The sequence below is a fragment of the Chenopodium quinoa genome, unplaced genomic scaffold (genome assembly GCF_001683475.1).
Source record: "Chenopodium quinoa cultivar QQ74 unplaced genomic scaffold, ASM168347v1, whole genome shotgun sequence".
Taxonomy (NCBI): domain Eukaryota; kingdom Viridiplantae; phylum Streptophyta; class Magnoliopsida; order Caryophyllales; family Amaranthaceae; genus Chenopodium; species Chenopodium quinoa.
In genome coordinates, this window is record NW_018745675.1 from 2,573,964 (window position 1) to 2,583,443 (window position 9,480).

Genomic DNA, 9,480 nt, shown 5'->3' on the forward strand with positions numbered 1-9,480 from the left:
TGGCCTCCTACGACACAAAGTTCCAGGCAAAGCCCAATCAGCCCTAGGTTTACTGAAACCTAGTATTGGGCACGTTTTCCAACACCCTATAAAAGGGAGATGTTTCCCTCTGAGGAACATCTATTCAGAAATATTCAATACACATTAACTCACCATCAGAGAAAGTCAGACATCAGACACCTCGAACTGAGCAATTACACATTGCAGATTCTCTCTTGGAATCCGAGAGAGACCCTTTACTTTCCGCACTTTGCTCCTACTTTCTAACTTGATCGTCGGAGGCGGAGCTCCCACCCCCGGAGTCTCTGTTATTTTGTAGGTACATGCGTCCAGAGGTTAGTCTTGGAATTGTAACTCTCCCGAAAGACATACAAAAACCCCGAAACATTTGGCGCCGTCTGATGGACATCAAAGGTTTGCAGGACGGGTCGACCTTCAAGTTTGACCTCGTTAGAAAGAGAGTGGCTACCCTTCAAGAGGCACTGATGGAGGCGAACGCCTATATACAGGCAACCGAGCTCTGCAACATCAGTAAGCAGTTGGACACAAAGAGGTTTGATAAAAAAGAGAGTTGGCCATCACAGCCGGCTAAGAGAGAATAAAAGAAAAGAAAACAAGTCTGGGTGGCTGAATCCTCTTAACAGCCGTCTTAGAAGAAAAAGAGAGAAGCGAAGGCGTACTCTCCAAAGTACGAATTCAATAAGGACTGTTACTCCATCCTCATGAAGATTAAGGACCGGGTCTCTATTGACAAGCTGGCTCTTATGAAGGGTTCCGCCAAAAATCGGAACAAAAACAAATATTGCCACTACCATGAGGATATTGGCCACGACACCAACGAATGTTGTAGCCTTAGGCTGTTGGACCTTCTTAATAATAAAGGAGTCCTCAAGTCTTATATCTTGATGTCAAAGGTTACCTTGCAGACCAACCCTAGACAGTCGTCTAAGAAGAAGCCCCACTCTGCTAATAGCTCGGATACGGATGAAACTCCGATCTATACAATAGCAGATGGCTTCGCTATAGGTGGCCCTACCATCTGGGGCAATAAAGACTATGTCAGGTGTCTCGATGTTAACTAAGTCGATGAGGGACAAACGTCCAAGGACTACTTCCCCGAAGTCGTTATTACTGAGGAGATAAGGGCAAAATCAAGAGGCCGCATGATGATCCTATTGTCATCGAATGCAAAGTAACCAATCAAAGAGTTAGCCGAATCCTCATCGACACTGAGAGTTTGTTTGATCTAATCAGTCACAAGTGCCTGGCCAAGCTCAGATACAAGCCCGAGAGTATGCACCAGGTCTCTCATCCCTTAGTAGGATTTGGGGGTGGTGTGGTACATCCGGTAGGTCGAATAGACCTACCCTTCGTCTGGGTGAGAAAAGGGAGGGACACACATGGTAGTCCGATTCTTAGTTGTTAAAGAATTAACAGCCTACAACATGATTTTGGGGCGCCCTACCCTGAATGAATCCAAAGCTGTTATCATCCCTTCTCTCATGCTTCCGAAGTTTGAGAGGGATGATGGAACAGTCGACTCCCTATGGGGAGACCAGAAGATGGCAAGGGAGTGATACCTCTCTGATGTCAAGCCCACTGTGGTCGCAGCCGTCCCTAATGGAGAAACTACTGACCTTGACCAAGTCGAGGAAGTCGCGCCTACTGCAACAACTGCTGGCAAGAAGAGAAAGGCCAACCAAATGATGGTCGAGAAAAAAGACAGGCAATAGCAATCACTGACCGGTCAAAGGCTGGATGAACTCCGTCCCCAGCTGGCTGGTGAAGACATGGACATCGTCCTAGATGACTCTCGTCCCGACCGGACTGTTAAGGTCGGGATGACTGCTTTTGCTGAACTTGGTGCAGACTTGCACCACTTGCTAAAAGAATTCAAAGACATCTTTGCCTTTGAAGTGGATGAGATGTCAGGCATCAGCCCGGATCTAGAAGTCCACAAACTTGTTGTGGATCCTAAAAAGAAGCCGGTAAGGCAAAAGAAGAGGAACCATGGTGAAGAAAGAAGCTAGGCGGCAGCCGCCGAGGTGAAAAAATTGTTAGATGCTGGTTTCATTCGGTAATGCTACTTCCCTGATTGGGTTGCCTATGTTGTGCTTGTAAAAAAGCCAAATGGAACCTGGCGCATGTGTGTAGACTACACAGACTTGAACAAGGCATGTCCAAAGGATAGCTATCCTCTCCCAAAGATTGACAGTCTGGTCGACTCTACAGCCGGCCATGCCTTGATGAGCTTCATGGACGCCTATTCAGGCTTTCACCAGATACCCCTATGGACAAAAGATCAAGAAAAGACAGCATTCGTCGCTGATCAAGGGTTATTCTGCTATACTGTGATGCCGTTTGATTTGAAGAATGCGCCTGCTTTCCAAAGATTGATTAATACAGTCTTCATTATATTGATGATATGATTGTTAAATCCAAACACTAGACGGACCATCTTACAGATCTCCGAGAAACATTCGCCACACTCAGGCGGCACCAAGTCATGCTAAATCCCGAGAAATGTGTTTTTGGTGTTGAGTGTGGGAAGTTCCTTGGATTTCTGATTGATCAAAGGGGGATAGAGGCAATCCGGAAAAAACTAACAAGTTCAAAAAACTAACAGGCCCTGTACTGTAAAGGAAGTTCAAAAACTAACAGGTTGTCTGGCGGCATTGGGGAGATTCCTCAGCCGGTCAGGCGACAAGTGCCTCTATTTCATCCAAGCAATCAAGAATAAGACTATGTTTGAATGGGGGACGGATGCAGAGGCGGCCTTCCAAAAGTTGAAGGAACACTTGCACTCTTTGGCAAGGCTCGTCAGCCGTCTATCAGAGGAAGTGCTATACATGTACTTGGCCGTCTCTGATCATGCTCTCAGTGCCGTTCTCCTTGTTGAAAGAGACGGCTTCCAGCTCCCCATTTATTTTATCAGTCATGTCCTGAAAAATTCTGAGTTATGGTATCCCATGGTTGAAAATTTTGGCTTGCGTACTACTTTGGCTATGTGCGCACTGTGTGCTGTGAGGATCCCGGAGAATTCAATTTCACCGGGTCCATGTCGGAGACAGCGGGGCAGTCGTTACACCATTCGTGCAGCCCTCTTCATGGCAGTAAAGAAGCTGAAGCCTTACTTCTTGGGACATCCGGTCATGGTCTACACTGACCAGCCAATCAAGCGGCCACTAACTACCATGGAATCATCCGGCCGAATGATTAAGTGGGCAATTGAAATGGAAAGCCAAGAAATTACTTTTGAGTTAAGGAAAGTAGTGAAGGGGCAGACACTTGCCGACTTCATTGTAGAAATGACTAGGCTGGCTGATCCAGAAAACCCTGACCAAGTCTGGAAGGTATATGGGGACGGGAGCTCCACAATGAGATCTATCGTCTAAGAATGACGAGAGCTTACAACAAAAGAGTGCACAAGGGCCCCCTAAAAGTAGGGGACTTTGTGTTACGAAAGATGGAAGCAGTCGGTAGGGCCAACGAGCAGGAAAAGATGACTCGTAACTGGGACGACCCCTATCGAATCTATGAAGAAGTTAAAGGCGGCACCTACCGACTGGAAACACCAGACGGCAGGCAGCTAGCCAGAACTTGGAATGTAGACAACTTAAAAAAGTACTACTTCTGAGATTTGTAAATTAGTTGTAAACATATCAATAAAGATTGCAATTTATTTCAATAATTGTGCAAGTCTCCTCAGTGGGGCAAGCCGCCTGTGCAGAACATAGTCGGCCTTATTTGTTTTAAATACTTAGCAATCTGTTCTTTTCTGAACAATCTAATGAGGCCACATGCCGGATGATCAACCTAAGGCCCATGGTCAAATGATCTTTTTAAAATTAAACTAATATGTCTGTCCCAGAACTTGAGCAGGCGTCTGGCGACATCCATCTGGGTGAATTCGTCGCAGAGAGCATCTCCCATTTGGGTGGCACATTGCTCTATAAACCTAAAACAAACGGCCCAATCGAGTGTCCACTTGATAACCTCATAGTCGTTTCACCTGAGACAAAGATAAATATACCGCTCCCCGAACAAGCGGTAGACAGTTAAAATCTAAGTCAGAAACCGCCTGTCATTACTTGGGATAAATGCAGACGATGCAATTTGAGTAAATAGCGAAGCAAAACTTGGCGAATAAAGGAGGTCATATGGCCTAAGCTTCGTGATTCTTCTACTAGTCAAACAAAAGTGACAGAGACTGATTAACCCCAAGGTTAACTCATAACTCAACCAACCTAGTACGGAACCTAAAAGGTATGAGAAAGCCGCCTGATTTTTGGCAATCAAAGGTACTCGACCACTATTCTTACTAGATGGACTATACTAAAGCTATCGCCTGTAACCCAACAAGCATAACTACATCGGTTGGACATCCTGTTTGACGCCTCCTTTTATGCAGCCACCATAACAGACAGCCAGCTAACGTCCAACAAAATAAACTAAAAACCAAACTTAGTACATTGCAGTTCATATGAGGAAACATGCGGCCAAAGCCGCCTGTTTCTTCTACTCACTCAAATTAAAGTGGCAGATTGATTAACCTCAAGGGTTAACTCATGGTCCCTTTGGCAAACTCAAGATGGAACCTAAACGGTGCAAACCAAGCCGCCTGTTTTTTGGTAAACAGACGGTATTCGCCACTATTCCTCTAAGTTGCAAACATAACAGACGACCACAACCGACTATTTCTTTTGACTACTCAAGTACCAAGTGACGGAGATTGATCAACCTAAAAAGTTCATAGTCACTTAACATTCTACATTTGGAATCTAAAAGGTACGAACGAAACCGCCTGTTTTTTGGCAAACAGACGGCTTTCGGCCACTGTTCCTATTTTTGCTAGCACCATGAAGCTACCTAGATTAAAAACGTCCAGATTGGCGCCTGTTCTATACAAGCACCAAATAGACGGACTATTTATAATCAATAAAATAAACTAAGTTAGGTTTGCCAAGAACTATATTGAGGCCGAGAGACGAGTTATGCTAGGTGTTCGCCTGGGCAATGGTCGACTATCCGCTTGGTTTGGGGCAATCACTATAGTGATTGATTGACCTAGAATTAGTAATACTGAAAAAGTATAAAAAATACTAAGTCAATCAACTCACCTTTGAAAACCAGGTGCTAGTCGCCCAGAGGCAAGAACAGTCTGTATATAATGCATTCATAAAAGCAAGAGGCAAGCCACATACACTTAGCAAAATTCATGAAAAGCAAAAATTCAAAAACATCAAAATTTGAAGAAAAACGAAAAAAATAGCCGAATGATTAATATAAATAGTCGGTCAGATGACCGACTGGAAATGTTGAAATTAAAAATTGTATACAAACCCCGACCCCTTGGTCGGGTAAAGATACAGAAAAAATGGCACGCAGGCCGAAGAAAGTTGACATAAAAATTGGAATTTAAGCAACTAGAGGAGGACCTACAGGGTTGACAGTCGCTTAATTTGGATCATCAACCGGTGCATATTCCTTATCGACATCCGCCTCCTCCTACGGCGGCTCCTCATCATCGTCCGTGTAGGGTTTCGTAGTGACCCACACTACGCGAAAAGAAACCCGACAAGACCCGCCCCCATTACAAATGCAATTAACAAGCAAAACATAATTAAAAGCATAATAAAGGATAAAAAATTATACCTTTGACGCGTTCTTCGCTCAACTATGAGTTCTTACTTGAACCCCGAAAATACGAGGCCTCCGACGGGATTGTACCCTCGAACCCGACCCGAGCGTCCTAAGCCTCGAAGGTTAGTCAAGGCCCGGACAAAATATAAACTTGGAGTTTTACGAATTTCAAGGTATACTCAACAATGGAGTTGCCTTTACTTTTCCACTCAAGTGTTATTTTCAAAAATCCCAACCAAGTGGGTATTTATAGAGAATGGGAACTTGAATCCCATTTCCTGATCAATGTGGGATCATGTGCAAAAGAATTAATTCATTTAATTCTAAATTAAATAATTAATTAAATGGAATCACAATGCAACAAGTGTCAAGGGGAGAGAGAGAGAGTTAGGTGAGGACCATGAACCTTGGGGGACCATTGCCTTGCTCCTCAAGGCATGCTCCAAGCCCTTAGTCCCCACCCTCACAAAACCGGCATAGGAGAGCTGTTGGGCTGGCAGCCAGCTAGCATGCCAACTAGCCCAGCCAGCCAGCGCAAGGCCGCAAGCATCAGCCCAGCAAGCCATGCGCGCTGCATGCTGTTGTGTTGGGTGATGCCCATGTTGTGGCTTGCCAGGCGCTGGGCGCTGCTGGCTGCCTAGCTCTCCCTTTCGCATGCACACGCATACGCCTGCCCAGCATGCTAGGTATCGCCTCTCGTGTAGCTACGCACAGCAAGGCCAGCATGCACTAGCACTCGCACACGCACACGCATAGGTGTGATGTGCTTGGTACGTGGCCTGCGATGGTGCCTACACACACGCAAGGATGCCTGGCATGGTGCTGTTGTGCGAGGCTGCTGTTGCGATGGTGCGAGACATACATGCACACTCACACACGCAAGTTCCCAGCACTACGATGGCTGTGCTTGGTGTGGGTGGTCTGCGATGGCGCCTAGGCATCCAGCCACACATGTTGCGGTGCTGCTGTGCCATGCGAAGGCACGCATACACGCACATGGTGCTGCGATGGGCAGCCTAGTGCGCCTAGCACTCATGCCTCGCCTAGCACACCATGGTGCGCCTAGCACACACATGGTGCGCCTAGGCTTGGAATGAGCTATCCTAGCCTAACACTTCACATGGCTAGGCCAATGTGATGCTACGGCTATGCTCGTACTTGCGATGCTCGGTCTCGACGCCCTAGAATCGATATCCGACGTCTGTGTTCGTAAAACTCCGACGACTCATTAAATCTTTCGGATTAATTCGTCGTCTCAGATCGGTTGTTCAATTGGGTTCGATCCGAAGGGTTCAGTTAAGATTAAGTTGTAATATTAATTATACCTTAATATTACTGATCGGAAGCGGCCTCCACCTAGGCATTCTGATCACTTGATCTTACTGAAGAATTAGCTCTGTAATAATTCTGATCCCTCTATCAGAATAATACACTTGTTGGAAGGACACCATTCCTTTCAATCCCCCACTTATCCTTCCGGACAAGTGTGCATACAGTGTATAGCCCATTTCCTATGCTTAATGTCTCTTTCATGAACTATAAGGTAAGATTCATCATCATCCTTATTACGTTCGGAAGTGTTTCTCGATCTCCGTGTTTGACTGTCAATAAGCATATGATTTCTAAAATCCATCTGAGCATGGCCATGCATTTTCACAGTCTCACTCTTCGAGCGGCCTTGTAAACAACAAAGACTTGTTCCCTATTGTTAATAGGGGGACATTCTCTGTCTTGCATTGTAAGTTTCTCTTATTAGGAGGACCTAATCTCCAGAGTGTTCCCGTTATGATCCCCAGTTACAGTAGACGTTAGGCAACATCAAAGAGACTAGTACTCAAACAAGAAAACTTCACAATACGCATGGTCGAGGAAACGAGTTCCGATAGCTATAATGAGAAATGTACTTATGACAATTTAGAATCTCTTAAAGTACTCTCATAGGTCGATCTAGTGCAGTTCCAAACTACAACCTGTGCAAATGATTTATGACCAGCATGTCCTTGCAGCACAAGAAACGGTGCTGTAAATCATACTACACACTAATCTCTGGTGGTCATCAATCGTCCATCAGTTAGATGACCTCGATTAGGGATAATTTTCGATTTAACTATTCAATGTTCACTTAACAGGTGTTCCTTTATCTAAGACATGGTCTTGATACCCTGTTTTGAATATTTCCATAAATCGAATGGACTCATTATTTAATTCTAAACCACAATTAAATAGTAATGGAGTGAATGATAATTTTGCACAAAAATTAATTACTCCATAAATGAATGGTTTCAATACAGTGTCTTACATTAAAACAACCAGTTTAATTAAAACACATGTACAGGGAATTTCAAAGCCAGTCTTCAACGTGCTTGATTCCCATCGCCTTAACGTGCTTGTTGTGTTTCACTTGAGGCAGAGGTTTAGTCAAAGGATCGGCCACATTATCATCCGTGCCGATCTTGCAAATTCTGATTTCACCTTCGGATTTCCATTCCCTTATCATGTGAAATCGCCTTTGGACATGTTTGACCTTCTGGTGCTCTTTTGGCTCTCTAGCCTGAGCGATAGCTCCATTGTTGTCACAGTAGAGATCTATCGTACCCTTGATGAAGGGTACAACACCAAGTACACTGATAAACTTGCGAATCCAAACAGCCTCCTTAGCAGCTTCTGAAGCAGCCAAGTATTCGACTTTAGTTGTAGAGTCTGCAGTTGTGCTCTGCTTGGCACTCTTCCAGCTACACGCTCCTCCATCCAAACAGAATATGTATCCTGACTGTGACTTGAAGTCGTCTTTGTCAGTCTGGAAGCTAGCGTTGGTGTAACCTTCAACAACCAGGTCTTTATGGCCACCATAAGCCAGGAATTTATCCTTGTTCCTTTTCAGGTACTTCAGGATATTCTTGGCCGCAGTCCAATGCGCCTCTCCTGGGTTTGACTGGTATCGGCTCGTAGCACTCAAGGCATACAATACATCTGGCCTGGTACATACCATGGCACACATGATCGACCCAATTAGCGAAGCATATGGAATCTGATCCATTCTCTCTCGCTCAACAGGTGTCTGTGGACACTGTTTCTTGCTGAGAGTTACGCCATGAGACATGGGTAGATGCCCTCTCTTGGAATTCACCATGTTGAATCGTGCCAGTACTTTATCAATGTAAGTACTCTGGCTCAATCCAATCATCTTCTTAGATCTATCTCTGTAGATCTTGATGCCCAATATGTAATGTGCCTCTCCTAGGTCCTTCATTGAAAAGCAATTTCCTAACTAGCCCTTTACGAACTCTAGTAATTTTGTGTTGATTCCAATGAGCAGTATGTCATCGACATATAGGACTAGGAATGCGATGTCATTCCCACTGACCTTCTTGTATACACAAGATTCATCTGGATTCTTGATAAAACCAAACTTGCTGATGGCTTCATCAAATCGCAGATTCCAACTCCTGCTGGCTTGCTTTAGTCCATAAATGGACTTCTTAAGCTTGCAAACCTTTCCAGCGTTGCTCGGATTGACAAAACCTTCTGGCTGTGTCATGTACATAGTTTCTTCCAAAATCCCATTTAGGAAGGCGGTAATGACATCCATCTGCCATATTTCATAATCGTAATATGCAGCAATCTCTAGAATAATGCGGACAGACTTTAGCATTATAACCGGTGAAAAGGTTTCATTATAGTCAATCCCGTGGACTTGTCTATAACCTTTTTCCACCAGTCTAGCCTTGTATATCGATACATTTCCATCCTTGTCTATCTTCAATTTGAAGATCCATTTGCAACCAATGGGTGTGTAATCCTTGGGCAAATTCACCAAGTCCCAGACTTGATTTTCAG